We start from the raw sequence: 19,120 nt of genomic DNA, 5'->3' as shown, positions 1-19,120 counted from the left end.
ATTCCTCACAAATTGAAATCAAGTTCAGCCTGGCAGATACAGAACAAACGCATGTCAACATGTATTCAGTCTTTGCTTGACACTTTCTGTAAAATTATTGTAGACTTTCACCCGTATTTACCCCTAAAAAAACCTCCAAAATTATATTCCGTGTTTACCTAGCACTGGTGGTATGATTGAACGCCGGTCAGTTCTGACAAGCTCAATTATTCTGTTGATAAAAACTGTAATATGATTTCTGAATCGTTTATGGGAGAGATTTATTTTCTGTTTATTTAGTGAGAAGATCTAGATGTGCCGGACAGTGTCCGGTAGGTGTGACCCCTCCCTGACCCCAGGGACACCCCCGCAATGACCCATCAGGTATGTCTTAGCTTGACCGGAGGTACATCTGATTCATAAAACAGACCGTAGCTTGATTTTATTTTCGGCGCGGTTGTTGGCACGCGCAAATCGGCGAGCGTGTAGACCCTTGCGCAGAATACACTTCTCACGCCGTTACACATGAGTGACCTCCCCTTGCCACGCGACCTCATCCATCATCTAGGTCACGTGGTGTTACCTGTTATATCCACGTCACGTGATGTAGACGACGCCCCTCCATCCCGCTAAAATAGCGAGCTCGCTACCTGTTCTGTACATTTGAATTATAACAAAATAATTAATGTACATTGCCGAGTGTCGGATTAACGAGTGTCGGATTAACGAAACTTGACTGTACATCAGTATGTACATATAACCATTTATATCACATTATCACTTTCGTTTCGTATGCATGAAAAAACTCTGGTAGATATTATAGATATTTTGTTAATGCATTTCAAAGCTACCAGATAGACAAACCAGTTTTCTGGAATGCAAATATAAAATAAGAATGTGCGATATGTAAAACGTGTTTGTATATTACCATTAATATTTTATTGGTTACCTGGATCACAGAACCAGATGAGACATCTTTAATATATTTCCCCAAATGTAAATTGTATTATTTACCGTAGCGTCCGTCTCAGGTCTAATGAATTGAGTGTTTGACCGGAGAGCGGAAGGTCCGGGGCTCGATGCCCGACCGTGTCATACTAAAAGACGTTGTAGTTACCCTGTCTGGCGCTTGGCAAGGGGCTAAAACAAGCACTGGTCGGCTCGGAGTCAATTTACCGTGTCTTAGTGGGGTATCCATGTTAAACTGCGGCAGGGTATCCCAGTGGGCTAGTACTATAAAACCAGCATTTGTCCGGCCTTGTACAAGAAGCCACAGATACGTGATTTTATGTAGCTATACAAGTGCAATAATCTTGAAAGCGACGTTAAATCCCATTTCACCTCACCTCACCGTAGGAAAGGGTATTTCCTGAAGGTAAACAATAGGATGGGACGGGTAACTCGGGTACTCGGGTCGGGTGGGTCCTGAGGAGCACCCGGGTACCCACATGACTACCCGGACCCGGGGTTAGTCACGTGATATGATGTTATGACATAAACAATAAAACTGAATGGTTACACTACAAGTATAGCTAATATTCACATTTCTTTCTCACTATGCAGGCATTCGTTCTGACTTTTATATGTTCGAGTAAGGAGGTGAGGTGAAATGGGGTTTAACGTCGCGTCCAAGATTATTGCACTTATATAGCGACGTGCATGCACGTGTATGTGTGTGTGTGTGTGTGTGGCTGCTTGTACTAGTCCGGAGTGATGCCGATTTATAGTGCTAGCATACTGAGATACAATGCCGCAGTTTAACATGAATATCCCACTCAGACACAGTATACGGACTCCGAGCCGACCAGTCCTTGTTTTAACCCCTTAATGCCGAGCGCCAGACAGGGTAACAAGAACAATCTTCTAACATTTTTTGGTATTTGGTCCTTGTGTGTCCAAACACCCTGTTAGAACAGAAACCCTTTTAGTCCGGAAACCTTGTTTGTCTAAAAAGAACGTTAGTCCGGAAACCCTGTTAGTACAGAAACCCTTTTAGTCCGGAAACTGTGTTTGTATAAAAACCCTGTTAGTCCGGAAACCCTATTAGCCGAAAACCTTGTGTGTCCAAAAACCCTGTTAGGACAGAAACCCTATTAGTCCGGAAACCTTGTTTGTCCAATAACCCTGCTAGTCCAGAAACCCTATTGGTCCGGAAACCTTATTTGTCCAAAAACCCTGTTAGTCTGGAAACCCTGTTAGTACAGAAACTCTATTAGTCCGTAAACCCTGTTAGTCTAGAAAGCCCACGCTCCAGACAAATACTCTAGGAATGTTTATCCATATATACAAAGGACAACTCTGAAACAAGGTTTGTTAATCGCGGCATGTCTTAGTCCGGTCGATTACCCAGTATTAAAAAGGACATCACATGCCGAAAGAGGTAACATGGAGTATATTAAAGATAGACACATGTTAGAAGCGTCCGCCCTGGCTCAGCCCCTACCCATGTCATAAAACTAGTGTTTGTATCGTTGATTGAAATTATATTTTTTGTCTTTTATGTAAAAACACGGCCGTCTATTTCTTCAATTGTTGCCAGACAATATCAAGGAGGGGAAGACTGGGAATGGCCTTTTCTCTTTGACCCCATTTAGGGCGTTCACGGTCACTCGGGGCACGGGTGGCCCAGTCGTCTAAGGCGCCGCGATTCGCTGTGCAGAATTGTGTCCCTTGGGCACGCCAGAACCTATGATTGTGGGTTCGAATCCCGGTTCGCCCCAATCATGTTTCTAGGTTTGTCAGCACCATACCCGTGCTCGTGGGTTTTACCGAAGTGGTAAACGTCTGAGACCTGCATCACTTCGGACTTTTCTCCCACATTCATTAAGCAACGATCGGGGTACGTGACGCGCATCCGCACAACCTCCATTGTAATCGGCCTTGACGATCAGCAGCATACACCTGTGTGACAGCGACATGTTTGGGGCATCTGATAGTCGACGAGGTAGCGTCGGCAATGACCACAAACAGCTGCAGGATGTGAGGCTGATGACGTTATTCAGCATGTAGATTTTTTTCAGAATGTAATACGTACGTCAACTGAAACAATGAAATAACAACATCAGCTAATATAAAATAAAATCTAATTAATATGTACAGACCAGAGACATCTATTGTGTGGTCTCTGGTACAAACTGTTACAATTGCTCTTTCTAATTATTTTATAAATGCAAAGAGTAATTGTAACAGTTTAGGTCTAAAATCCCCAAGAATCACGTTGGTGTGTACTGTTATATCTATAAATATAAATGGGAATGTGTCGCTCCACATCGCTGGGGGGCCCGTGAAGATCCATGGGAGAATAGGTCTTTAGCAACCCATGCTTACCGTAAAAAGCGACTATGCTTGTCGTAAGAGGCGATTAACGGGATCGGGTGGTCAGGCTCGCTGACTTGGTTGCTCCATGTCATCGTATCCCAATTGCGTGGATCCATGCTCATGATATCAATCACTGGATTGTCTGGTCCAGACTTAATTATTTACAGACCGCCGTCATATAACTGGAATGTTGCAGAGTGCGGCGTTAAACAAAAAAACAAACAAAAAAACATCTCTGGGGAAACGATCATAGCCAAAAGCCTACACAAGACCCGGACTAACTCCTGAATGGATATAAGTGAGTGAGTGAGGGAGTTGGGTTTAACGCCGATTTAAATAATATTTCACTTACATAACGGCTTTCCGGGCTATTGTGAGGGGAAAATTAAAGAAGTGAAGAGTGAATACCTTCACCATTTCGGTGAAACTCGGACTGACGATAATTGGGACAAGTCTGAGATTCTGACTCGGAGTCAGGAATCTAGGGGCGACAACTCTCCACAACGATCACTAAGTCAGCTGTGCAACATTTTGAAAATTCGAAATTCTTCTTTTCTAATATTTTAATTATTGTTTTCTGTTAGAAGTTTCTAGAAATTTTAAATCAGTAAGGCATGATCATATGCATACTCTTAAGCCTCTTAAAACATAATCACGAAATATCGTGACTGTGAGCGGCTATGTTTAGCAGAGTGTGCACAGTACGTATATCACAAGCACGAACCGAAAGCAAAAAACGTGCAGATGTAGTATTGAAATATAAAGCCCTATTTACCAAGTTCACTGTTAAACATAACCACTCGCAGTCACCTGACTGTCGGGTCTTATACGGGTTGTAACGACGTGATCAAAACTAAGTGAGGATGTTTACCGTTAACAAAAAGGATATTACTTGAAAAACGCACTTTGCAATTTTTGTCATTACTGAAAATAAATATTCCTTATCGCCGGACTGTCTTGTTTTCCCTTTATAAGTATTAGCACACATGCAGCTGTCTTCGTTAATTAATCATCGCGATATTTCGTGATTTTATTTCAAGTGGCAAGGGCTATAGTAACAAGTTAGTGTTTTTTTAACTGAGTGGATCTTTTAAAGGTTTACATCATTTCCTAAATATTGTTTTTAGATATGTCTTTGGTGATAACAACATAAATCTTTACTTAAAAATTGTACATCAACATGTTTGTTTGTTTGTTTGTTGTTTAACGCCGCACTCGGCAATATTTCAGCTAAATGACGGCGGTCTGTAAATAATGGAGTCTGGACCAGACAATCCAGTGATTGATATCATGAGCATCGACCAACGCAATTGAGATATGATGACATGCATCAACCAAGTCAGCGAGCCTGACCATCCGATCCCGTTAGTCGCCTCTTACGACAAGCAAAGTCGCCTTTTACGGCAAGCATGGGTTGCTGAAGACCTATCCTACCCCGGATCTACATCAACATGTATGTGAACATAACTAAATTAAATATTCTGTCTTCAGGGCTTTAAGGTGCCCCTGTGTCAGAACTGCGCTTGAACCATGTTCATATTTATTGCACGCGATAAAAAACAAATAACGCAGAGCGTCTTGTAAACTCCATCGCTCAGACATCTCGTCTTACGGCCTTTGTTAAAAAACCACACTGACATCAAATTAAAGACAAAAAGCCTTTCTGGAACGTATTTAGACTGTAACTCACACTTAGTTGGGTTTTTTGGCGTAGACAGGATATCATCTAGAATCTTTTTACGAGTTCGCCGCATTAACTTTTGAAATTTATCATCGTAATAAAGAAGCATGTGGTCTATAATTGCGCTACATTTGGAGAGTAGTTTGTGGTTACAGTTATAAATGTTGTGTGCGCGCTGCTAAGTACTAGCCCCATCTCCCAGCGTTCCCTCTGCCACGCGGCACGGCCAGTCGGTAGCTACCTGTTCAAGTTTTTTTTTCAAACAACGCTCGGCTTTGTCACTTGTTACACCGCCGCATCTCGCTGTAACATATTAAAATTACCCGATTACACGCTTCCACGATATGCCTATTTCAGGGGACATTTGATGAGGGTTAGGACGCGCTGTGTGCCCCCCAAGGCAAACCACGCCTCTTAAGCCAAGACGGAGTCCAAATGCCTTGTTCTAGACTCCACGCGCCGTTACGCACGAGCGAGCGCGTTGTATAGCTCCACACCAGCGCTCATCTTTAACCAGACTCTTTACAACTTCAATCACATCATTCTCAACATAGCCCAAAATTTGAATCTTTTTTTCCTAAATGGTTGTATAAGACGGACGAGCGAGCTTGCTTACAAGCGTGGCTAACGCGACCAGTTGGGGCGACCATGCAAGTAACGTAGGCCCTAGGGTAGACTACACTGTGCAGCAAGGCTGGAAAGGGGGGGGGGCTCTTTTGGAGAGTGCGAGAGGGAAGGGGGTACATGCTATCCCACCACAGCAGAATGTTATTGAAAGCATATCCGCGTGTGCTCTGTTATTATATACGCGCTATGTTATTATATACGTGCTATGTTATAATATACGTGCTATGTTATAATATACGTGCTGTGTTATAATGAACGTGCTATGTTATTATATACGTGCTATGTTATAATAAACGTGCTATGTTATTAAATACGTGATATGTTATTATATACGTGCTATGTTATAATACATGTGCTGTTATTATATACGTGCTATGTTATTATATACGTGCAATGTTATTATATACGCGCTATGTTGTTATATACGTGCTATGTTATTATATACGTGATATGTTATTATATACGTGATATGTTATTATATACGTGATATGTTATAATATACGTTTATGTTATTGCTTTATGTGTTCAGCAATCAATAGTCTTATAATAAGCTCACCCGGCTGTGTTAGTTCCAAAATTTTGGGAGTTGTCATGAATCATCGATAATCAAGGTATTTGCTGTTTGCAACAACAATGCTAAGCTTTGAAATCCACTCAGAGACTGTTACCTCGTACAGATTAATGTGATTACATTAATGTCTTATCAAGAGTAAAACGGCATTAACCTTTTAATAATGGACAAGAGTATGAAAGTAAAACTGTGACATCCCATCAATAAACTATGTGCATAACTGGTCTTTGAAAGGCATTTAGAAGTGATACACATAAGGAAGAGATTATATGGATGTCAACTTCTGTATTATGAGGAACACAACGTTTCGGAGTATATCATTCACCTGATGAAGGAGTTAGCATATACCCGAAACGTTGTGTTCCTCATAATAAAGAAGTCGACATCTATATATTCTCTTCCTTATGTGCATAACTGTTGATTTGGTTGTGAACTTTCAAACGAATTATTCATTGAATAACTGAATCAAATTAAATGTTCTATTGTTGAAAGAACTTCAAAACGCCTGCTTTGTTCTAAAAACAGGCATTATTAACTATGATGGATTTGATGCGTTAATGTCTAGATCGCCGTTTATTTTAAGCTGTCGCATAGCTATCCGAGTACTGACTGTATGACTGTATCTCCATCAGTTCCCCATCATGTCTGTCGCCTGATGAGCGTAACACCAAGACTGATGGAAGCTATATCAATGTGAACATGGCACAAACACGTATCTTATTTATGTTGCCTGTTGTTGAGGATGTCTATCACAGCATATGTATGGAGGAATAGAGATTACTACGAAAGCCTTTAAAATAGGACCATTTGTTTTTTTTATTTTATGTTATTTTAGGATGTCTATCACAGTATATATATATATATATATATATATATATATATATAGAGAGAGAGAGAGAGAGAGAGAGAGAGAGAGAGAGAGAGAGAGAGAGAGAGAGAGAGAGAGAATGTTTATTTTTGTGTCACACGCACAAGCCGTCATGGTAAAGACATTTGGCATAGTATGATATATAGAGAGAGGGATAGAGATTACTACGGAAGCCTTTCAGGGCCATTTGTTTTTTTTGTTTTTTTCTTGAAATATCAAGATACTGACTTGAAATGTCAAGATGCTAAGTTGAAATTTCAAGATAATAACTTGAAATTTCAAGATACGAACTAGAAATTTCAACTTTGTAACTTGACATTTCAAGATACGAACTTGAAATTTCAACTTTGTGACTTGGAATTTCAACATATCATCTTGAGATTTCAAGAGAAACATTAAAAAAACAAATGGCCTTAAAAGGCCTCCGTACATTACCACACACAGGACTATTATACAGCAGCTTGTGTTTGGCTGATACTGAGGCTAAGATGTGTCTCTGAAGTTCTCGCATTTCGGGAATGACCATCGGATGACGAAATGAAACTGATCAGACCGAAAGCTGACCACAATAAAGGTGTATAACGCTTATCTATCTATTCATAACTGCATACAATATATCGTTTATTTTTATAGTTTGTATATTGTATCCACGACATGATTAATCAATTTCAAACAATTGAAATATTTCAGTTTGATATTAAGTCATAGAATGACAAAATCTCTGAAAGAGCGTGTGCCATTTAAGAGCAAATTATGTGAACGATCCATTAATTTGACATGTAAAATCCACACATTCCGTGAACATGCAAAGAAAGTATACACTCGAAATTTGGTTTTGCCAAAATAAATTGCAATCGTTATCAAAACGTTAAGATGCTGAAAACAGTCGCCGAAACACTACAAACTTCATCATTGTATTAGATACATGGCCATCGAATAATCATTTCTTCTTTCATTTTAAGCTACCGTCGAACATGGGTGTATACTTTCTTTTGCCCGGTACTTTAGATGACTGATATTATCGTACAGGTTAGTCAGACGGGTCTTTTTTACATGACCAATGTCGATCAGTTGAGTAAAGGCTGTTTTAGTTCATTTAATCAGATTGTACCAGATTCTCGAATGTTTTCTGTTGTATAATTCCCATGATATCTACATCAGTTGAATAGGGGTTTGTTTGACTTCTGCTAGAACCACCAGCACCCGTCTTGTCTCAGTGAACGCGCAGGTGGCATTTCTAAAGATTTTCTTCTTTCGTTTTCTAGTTGTATTCATTCATCTATATTTGCATCACATATAATTTACATACAAGCCTGCCTCAATGGTGGACCAGTGCGTGAAAAAAAACAGACCCCGTTCCTATAGGACCAAGCTTCAGCTTAGACTCTTTTATTAATAATATCATTCACGTGATCTTTGTTATGTTGATTTCGAGACAATTTTCGAGAATTGATGTCTATATTCGTTTTCAACTTTCAAAATATGTAATGTTCCTTCTTTGGTTCGTTGGGTTTGTCTTTGTCGGTTTGCAAATTAACATCGAAATTTTAAGTGATATTCTCTCCGAATCTTATTCCTCCGCACTACCCAGTATACCATTAACCCTCGTGTGGATTCCGGTTTAGAGCTGGTCAGTAACCTATGCCTGTTGTAAGGCGACTTACAGGATTTTTTTCTGGAGATTTCATATTTTTTCAGCTACAGCGGCAAAACCAGATATTATTTTAATCAAAACTATGTGCCTGAATATGTTTTTGAAGGAAAACACCTTGCAAAAATGCAATTTGTGTGGCAGACAATTTCTTCTTTTTTTCACAGTAAGAAGCATAATTATATTTTTCAAGGATTTTCTGGGCCAATATATTTTTTCGATAAAATCCCATGTCCCCATGTACTAAAGAGTATAACGCTAAAATTGATGGAAGCTATGTCAATGTGAACATGACACAAACACGTTTCTTATTCATGTTGCCTGTTGTTGAGGATGTTTATCACAGTATATATATAGAGCGGAATAGAGATTATTACGAAAGCCTTTTTAGGCCATTTGGGTTTTTTATTATTTCATGTTATTTTATGTTCAAAAAGTTGGAAGGCAATGAATTACAAGACCTCAGACTATGATATAAAATATATTTCGATAATCCATTACTTGTAAACAGATTCGTGCACATGAGGCTGTGCTTTCACGTTTAACCCTATATGATCCACAATGCCCCGCACAATATATCATCATACCTCGTACAATATATCACCATGCCTCGCTCATTATGACATCATGACTCGTACAGTATATAATCATGCCTCGCACAATATATCATCATGACTCGCACAGTATATCATCATGCCTCTCACAATATAACATCATGACTCGCACAGTATATCATCATGCCTCGCACAATATGGCATCATGTCTGGAAGGCTGGCATAATATATCATCATACCTCGTATAATATATCATCATGCCCCGTACAATATATCATCACGCCCCGCACAATATATCACCATGCCTCGCTCATTATGACATCATGACTCGCACAGTATATAATCATGCCTCGCACAATATATCATTATGACTCGCACAGTATATCATCATGCCTCGCACAATATATCATCATGACTCGCACAGTATATCATCATGCCTCGTACAATATATCATCATGCCCCGCACAATATATCATCATGCCCCGCACAATATATCACCATGCCCCGCACAGTATATAATCATGCGTCGCACAATATATCATCATGACTCGCACAGTATATCATCATACCTCGTACAATATATCAGCATGCCCCGCACAAAATATCATCATGCCCCGCACAGTATATAATCATGCGTCGCACAATATATATCATATCATCGAGGAACAGACCTAACATATCATCGAGGAACAGACCTAACATATCGTCAAGGAACAGACCTAACATATCATCGAGGAACAGACCTAACATATCATCGAGGAACAGACCTAACATATCATCGAGGAACAGACCTAACATATCGACAAGGAACAGAACTAACATATCAACGAGTAACAGACCTAACATATCATCGAGGAACAGACCTAACATATCATCGAGGAACAAACCAAACATATCAACTAGAAACAGACCTAACATATCAACGAGGAACAGACCTAACATATCATTGAGGAACAGAACTAACATGTCAACGAGGAACAAACCTAACATATCATCGAGGAACAGACCAAACATATCAACGAGGAAAGACCAAACATATCATCGAGGAACAGACCTAACATATCATCAAGGAACAAACCTAACATATCATTGAGGAACAGAACTAACATATCAACGAGGAACAGACCTAACATATCATCGAAGAACAGACCAAACATATCAACGAGGAAAGACCAAACATATCATCGAGGAACAGACCTAACATATCATCGAGGAACAGAACTAACATATCATCAAGGAACAAAGCTAACATATCATCGAGGAAAGACCAAACATATCATCGAGGAAAGACCAAACATATCATCGAGGAAAGACCAAACATATCATCGAGGAACAGACCAAACATATCATCGAGGAACAGAACTAACATATCATCGAGGAAAGACCAAACATATCATCGAGGAACAGACCAAACATATCATCGAGGAACAGAACTAACATATCATCGAGGAAAGACCAAACATATCATCGAGGAACAGACCAAACATATCATCGAGGAACAGACCTAACATATCATTGAGGAAAGACCAAACATATCATCGAGGAAAGACCAAACATATCATCGAGGAAAGACCAAACATATCATCGAGGAACAGACCAAACATATCATCGAGGAACAGAACTAACATATCATCGAGGAAAGACCAAACATATCATCGAGGAACAGACCAAACATATCATCGAGGAACAGAACTAACATATCATCGAGGAACAGAACTAACATATCATCGAGGAAAGACCAAACATATCATCGAGGAAAGACCAAACATATCATCGAGGAACAGACCAAACATATCATCGAGGAACAGACCAAACATATCATCGAGGAACACACCAAACATATCATCGAGGAACAAACCTAACTCATCATCGAGGAACAGACCATCAAACCTTCACACATCAGACCATCTAAGAGTAGGCCTGCCGAGCAGCAGGACATTGTCCAATATGTTCATCATGTTCCAGACTACCATACACCATGTGTCCGAATGATACCGTCAAACATGACAACTATCATTCTCCCCCAGCCCCAGGGTCGGCGTGTCTGTGTCCAGATGCCCCCCTCGCTCATACCAGGGTCTTGTCCATTCTTGCTGCTCCCCTTTTCATTTGCACATTCAAATAAAACTTCTCTACGGCATTTGCAAAGAATATGTCGATGGCATTAGAGCTAAACTTACACTGATTATTGTATTAGCGTATATAAAGAACCATCAACCAACAGTGATCGTGATCAGGTTCTCAGGGGACTTCAGCACTCATCCCCAGCTGCAGGGGGGGACATCAACTCCCGTCCAGCATCAGCAGCCACTGCACACTGCCTTGTCGTCTACAACTGCTTCAAGCGGCAATAGTTCACGTCAGATGCAATTAAGTGCAAATCAGTACGTGTATTTCTGTAACAAGCTCACAATGTGCCCTTCATGGGTATTTAATCCATGCCATCAGCGCCCCCTTGTGGCAAGTGTCGCTCCCAGCTCATGCCCAATCACGTGACCTGCTTTCTGTAACTAATGAGTGAGAATTACGACTTTTGTGACACTTTCAAGGAGCCCATAAATAAATAGATAAATTATACATGATGTTGAATCCCCCCTCACGATAACTGTGCCGTGGCTCCTTCCTTACCCCCTTCCCAGAGGTGCACCGAATACCAATTACCATCGCGCTCCAGTGTATTTTTAATTTTCTCTTTCAACACCGTGAGCTCGCTCTATAAAGCCTTGGGGATTGAACTGTAAATTTAAAGTTGATTTGCATCATGTCAAAACCCAATTTATCGTGTGAATGGCAAGTAGTTTTCGATTGTGCGTCGACTTAGACGGTGTATAAATCCATCGACGTCGGCTGTCACTCAAACAATTTCCCATAATGCCGTGCGACGACGGGAGGGTGGGCTGGAGAGTCAACGCTCTCTTCAAGGGGCGCGGTAGCAAAGATCTCTCTACCGTTTCTTCACCTTTAAAATAGCTTTCAAACTTGTTTAAATTCTTTAGAAAAGCTTTAATAAAACGGAACATAGTAGCTCGGAACTGCTTATTAGCATAGCAATTAAAACAGCACACGCGATGAGGAAGAACGGGAGAGGGTATATTTGGGGACCCCTCCCGCTGTTCCCCACGGTCGGAGTCTTGTCACTTTGTTGGAGTACCCCGAACGGGGAGGAGGCATTGCGTCGTAACGGGGGAATACAAACATTGAAAAAAAGGAAATGTTTGCCACATTGAAAGTAGACATGTTAACAAAGTGAAATAGCTGAGAGTCCCCGTCGCCGCTAGATGGCGCGGTTACAGCCGTACTGAGCAAACATTGCAACGACGATGCATACAACGAACAAGATGGAGACGCGGCCGTCCCAGAATAGAAGGCGACCTGCGGACAACGCGCCCTCCTTCTTATTGTCAGTTAGCATATGTTTCGTTCAAAACAAAAACCTGGCATTGTTAGATTAAAGATTTGAGAACGTGACATTGCAGAATGTACTCGCCATGTAAATATACCCTCACACAAGTCTCGCCCTTTCACATCTCGTAACGACGAGATTTGTTGTGATCGTTTGGCTTCCCTCTTGACCTCATTAATATCGTAATTGTGATGAAATTGAAATGAAATATGAAGAGGTATATAAAATGCATATTCATAGTGGGTTTACTGTCAGTGCGGACAAGTAGCCTAAGCTGGTCGTAAGAAGTGACCTAAGGGATCGGGTGGTCAGGCTCGGCGACTTGGATTATGGCCTTTCGGCACCACTCGCCCGTTTCCGTGACCTGCAAGAAGACTCGTCCCCCTATCAATGAATGTTATGTGCGAAAATACGACAAACCAATCAGAATGCGCGTATGATTTCAAGTTCTTCGTCAAAGAATCCCTCAGAATTATTTTTTGATTTTACATATATGTCTTGCATCTAAATATATACCCAAGACACAGTTAAATGTGTTCAATAATACCGTATAACTCCGCACGTCCTGGTGTGCTTTAAATTGCATCTGAAATATATGTAATATATGAGGAAATATATGTGAACCATTACGCAACGAGTTGACAATTGTTTTAGGTATGCCCGTTTGCGCTAAGACGGAACCCAGTCTCAAAAATGGCCATGAGAGGGGCACGAGTCGCTATTCGGTTTGTCCCGGAATAACACGAGTTGGTCACGAATGGGATTATGGCGTGCCTGACAGCATACAGACCGCCGTCATATAGCTGGAATATTGCTGAGTGCGACGTTAAACAAACAAACAAATCATGTTTCTACAAACTAAACTATATGGTTCCATAGATAATTATTTTAAAATGAGTCAGTATAACTGTGATTGTTTCGAATCCCGTTTCGGCTCCTATTGTGGTATGTTTCCATCACAGTGACGCTCGTGGCTTCAAGAAGGGGATAATGTCCACAAACCGTTTCTATTTTAGCATTAACATGCTGTCAAACGGTGTGGTTAATCAGAAATCATGCATTATTTTGTGGTTCTAGCTGTGTGGTTATTTTTCATATTTTGTATCAAGATTAGATATTGTTTCAGGAACAGTTACAAAATCTGTTTACTTAAAACTATGAACTTGAATGTATATTAAAAAAGTAAAAACACCTGGCTACAATATCCATTTTGTGGCACGAATTTTTTTTTTTTCAACAGTTTGAAGCATAATTGATTTTTTCTGGGACAATATAATTGTTTTGAGATAATCCCAGGCCCAAACCCCCACCATTTCCAGAATATCAAATGATCGATCCCTAACAATTAAATTGCATCAGAAAGTTGCAAATGTATACATTTCAATTAACTGTCCACCACGGAAAAATATAGTGGTGTTCACGAACGAGATACAGTAAACTAAGTTTATAACGAACACGCTTATAACGAACTGACCGATATAACTTATATTTTAGTCCCGGTCATTTGTTGTATATATTCTGTACATATGCTTATAACGAACTACGGTTATTACGAACTAAAATTAGTGGTCTCTTTGAGTTCGTTATAACCGTAGTTTTGTGTAACATCATATCAACATGAGTAACTTTGAAAATTTTCATCGATTAGGAAAACACGGCTTAGGGGCCTTTTCAAAATTAAATGAAGCTGCAAAAAATAATGAAAAGTTAGTTTCTGTTTTAACAGCAATTTGTCATGTTCTGGTGTAAGCCATGGGGGTATAAAAAAACCGTTTTGAAACAAAGGCACTGATATAAAGTAATCATAGGAACGAGTTATCACCCTCTCTTGACCCCTCTGACCTTGACCGTGTTATATAGTTACTCAGTTCGAGGTAAGAGGGTAGATAGCGGGAGTCTGCACGTGCGACAGCGTCACTGACGCCATCTAGTGGCCACAAGCACATGGCTTCTGAAATCTCCTTAGTGGACTAAGGGGCTGAGGGGCCTCTTTACCCATGATACGGGCTGACGGGGAATCGAGAATAGGAGATTTGAAATCAGCACTCAGTAAATCATTTTCCGATTTAACACAATTACAACATACATGTGCAATTGTTGCATAGTGAGTGACTTGTTTTTAGCATTATTGTCGAATGTGATGGTAAATACGGGTTACATTTCGTTAGGCTTCTAAGCTTGAAGTACATATTTACATACTATAGATAGGACAGCTGACGTAGATAACTGACATTATCTGACAAGGTTTCTGATTTTTACATCAAAGTACATTTTGTCTTAATTTTATCAACACACATAAGATGTATGTGAAATATTTGTGGAAACAATATATGATTCGTAAAACTTATATTTTTCTCAATTCACACAGAAAAGTTTCCTTAAGCATTCGTGACTTTTTCTTGTCACTAGGCTACCTTTTAAGCGTAATTTTAATGTGATAATAAACATATTTTTAACACTTTTACAAAACACCGCTGACGATGATTGGTTGTTTAAGTTATCATAAAATGCACATGAGTGTGTGTTTTTGTAAATAGATGTTTTATGGTTGGGTAACATTTACAAAACGCCATATTTATTATGTGTGCTCTTCAAAGAGGGTCCATTAATATGGACATTTTAAAATGTACTGAGCCTTACCAAAATTGTTTCCATGGAGATAAGAAGGTGGCATACAAACAGCTGAAGAGACAGGTGGCCCCCCCCAAAAAGGATATTTACACAAGTTTAAAAAATATTTGTTTTGAAATTCTAAACGAAGATGGTAATGAAAAATGCATTAACATTCTTTAACGTGGAAATTGTTTTTCAGATTTCTGTATGAGACTTTTAAACCATGTACTTAAATGGAGGTTTAAAATCATATGCATTATGCCAGACGTTTATTGGCTAAGTTACAATCAAATAAATGTTGCTGTTCAGATTTGTTTCGATGGCGAGTTTTCAAAAATATAAAATACCAACAAAGAAAATACACAAAAATGAAGCATAAAAAATACCGTTTTAAATGAGAACCCTTTGTAGTTGTTACTGAGACTGCAAAGCAGGGTGTCTGTTGTTTAAGATTGCAAAATGATATGTTTTGCAAAGAAATAATCAAATAGTGCTCGAACAATTGAGTAATAAATCTTACGTGAGAGGCACGTGACGTTATCCAAATTGATTGGCTTCTCAACATTGATATGAAATCAAACATATTTAAATCAAATTTATTTGTAAATTTATTATGTCTTCAATATTCGCGTCTCCCCCTCCTCCCCGCCCCTAACACTGCCCTTCTGCTTCCAAGCCTAGTATTTTCCCCATGCCACTGGACAAAGCCATCTGCTCGATAAGATATGCATTACGTCAAATTAACAAGCATTCATACAAAGCCCTCAAAATAAATTGAGCATCGAGGACTCGCCTATTAAGTTCTATCAACAAGTCTGTTTACCTGAACATATCGATTTCCTGCAAAAATAGCTCGACTAAGAAATCTCTCTCTCCTACGACCCACAGACACTTGTTGAAAGAGGTGCTCCAAATAGTCACGTGACTCCTCCACGAGGCAAACCAGCTGTATGAAAATGAAGTGGTTTTATCAAACCCCTCCCCCGTTCGTGAATAACCCTCCCTGCTATGGTACTAATGCAGTTAGTGTAGAACGACGTACCCTCGCCCTCGCTACCCCTAGTCGGACCCAGGTGCCCGAGGGTGGGGCCCGGTGAAGATGAGCTCAAGAGGGAGGGAAGGACCCTGTCCCAGTTTTGTCTGCACGCGACCGCCTCGTGCCCTACATTAGCCCAGCGCGGTCAGCCTCACCCCCCACCCCATCTTGTCTTTATATAATGTGAGCCTATTTCGTCTCAACCCCTCCCTCAACCCTCCCAAATTCCATGTCAAACTACACATACATAAATCTTAGCCTTGCATACGTCAATGGCCGTTGAAACACATATCACATATAATATGGGTTGTGGAGATTTTGCTGTAGCTGGGTATGCCTCGTGGTACCTGTTTCATTTTGTTAAATGTAAAATACTAATCTCAAATTATACGATATAAATGTTAGTCGAGCAGTCCAGATAGGTCCCCGTGGCGATATATGTCGCCTACAGTCACCAGGAACATGGTACGATTGAGGTCTCCGCAGAAATATAAAAGTGTCAGTCGACCTCTATACTTCTAACCCCCCACCCCCAATGTATCTAGCTACCTCTCCCCAGTCTCACCTTAGGTTTGCCGATCTGTCATATTCTGCAGAAATTCAGCCATTTCTGATGCTTTTTCAAGAAGAAAATGACATTTTATAAAATTAATGCTTTCCTCAAACACAGCAAAATTATACGGTGGATAGTATGGCCTATGTCAGTTGTAGCTTCGAACATATATGCATGTTACTGGCCACCTAGGCCCGGGAACGCTGCATCTTAGGTGGTGTTGGGTATATATGTCTGGGACAGAATGTTAACAGTTTCAAAGACTTTATGTCCGTTGCCTTTGAATCAGAATGACATAACCTTTGGCATGACAAAAGGTTATGTTGATAAAGTTTATTTCATATAAAATGTATGATTTTGCATTATTTTCTGTCTTGACATTGACCTATATTTCTATTTCAAAAGTCTTATTAAATTACAGTTATTGATATTTTCACGTTTGCACAGTTCTAGACCTGGTATTTTTCCTGAATTCGTTATGCATTATTTCAAAATATATTTTAAAATTCAGATTTGAATTTGTAATTACCTTATGAAAACGAATGTTAATTTTCTATTAACAATAATCTATCTAAACCCATATTCATGCATTGAACAGATAGACCACTATGAATATAGATGACGCAATTCCTGATACCCGAATGTCGCACGCTAACCGCCACCTTTCGTCTCGGCCCTGGTTGACCTCTGACCTCACGAGCCAGGCACGCGCCCTGGCCTACCGCCTCCCACTCTGGCGCTGTGCCAAGCATGTCACGTGACGCCCAACTATCTATTTGTACCTACCCAACAGAAAGGTTAGAGACGCTTGCGGGGAACCGGTTTCTGCACCGCGTGCTGGCCACGCACTCGGTTATAAATAAATGTCGCGCCCACTTAACTCTCAACGCTCAGATATCACTGTTGCATCTTTCAGAACTGGTTTATCAAACAAGGACCCCTGAGGGGTTATCGGGCGAGGCAGATAGGCTTGTTATACCACATGTTTGTCGTTGTAGACGGTTAATACAGTGGAGATCGAGTGGTCAAAATGGCTGATGTATAAGTTTGCGAATAAACAAGGCAAGATTAATTGTCAACCGTGACCTGTATGAAAGGTGGTTTGCCTTCGTAGCGCTTCATCGTAATATTTCCTATGTAGAAAATCGTAATTCTATCGATCACTGGATTGTCTGCTGCAGACTCGACTGTGACACATTGATAAAAGCCCCACTCACTTAACCACCAGCTTCCAGACACCAGTGTGTGATAATTAAATGGAGGACATAGAGTTATTCAGAAATTGTGAATAATATTTGAATATTGTTCGTCTTTACATATATTAAATTTGAAAAACATATGACACCTTCAGAAAGTCAGGTATATCTGCTTAATAGCCTTCGTGAAATTATATGCTTTCTTTGAGAAATGTTTAATCGATCAATCTTTTGGTTTATGATAAGTTCCATTTTAGCTTCCCCGGTGATAAACGTTTCACGTCAAGAATGCATCAAAGGGTGAAGGTATATTTGTTTTTCAACTGTGTCCTATAATTATCCCATACAAAATATCTTAATGTGTCTCTGTGTTGGAGCACGAAAGATTACGAGGTGGGAGGATTGTGGTGTGAAAGGTATTTGTTCATTAAACACACAACCATGAAATTAGCCATGCTGACTAGTACTGCATAACCCCTTTAATCTATTAATCGCACTTGAATTGAAAATAAATAACACAGAAAAAAAAATTAAAATTAAACTCCATTCACAAGTTGCGCATTGGCCCAGACAGATACCTTTCAAGCCACGTGACCGTCTACCTTCGTCGCCATGTCTTCTTATACTGGCAATAAGTTATGAGTAAATTAAAAGCTTTGCGTAAATACGAAGTTGCATTGCCTACAGTTAAGTCAAATAACGAATCTCGAATTAGACCATGCAGAAAGTGAGAAACCCACCCCTCGTTAATTATTAACGTGATATATTTGTAACCATGGTTTAGTCTGTAGCAAAGCGTGAACTGTAGTGTCAGATAACTTAGCCAGTTTCTGAAATGGATTGTGTATGTAAGCTTCATTAAATACTGTCTCATGATTTTGAATATAAAATATTCACATAAATACCTTTTTCCATCGATTAGTGTATTTTTCAATCCACATGCATAATGTGTTGTTGACTGGTGTTGAACGTTGTTCTCGAAAATATGGATATCTCGAATGTGCGGTTACCTCGAATGTATGGATATCTTGATTGACTTGTCAATACGTGTTGATATTACGAATGTGTGG

The sequence above is a fragment of the Haliotis rufescens genome, unplaced genomic scaffold (genome assembly GCF_023055435.1).
Source record: "Haliotis rufescens isolate VD_foot unplaced genomic scaffold, xgHalRufe1.0.p SCAF_32, whole genome shotgun sequence".
Classification (NCBI taxonomy): Eukaryota; Metazoa; Mollusca; class Gastropoda; order Lepetellida; family Haliotidae; genus Haliotis; species Haliotis rufescens.
This window is presented reverse-complemented; position numbering follows the sequence as displayed.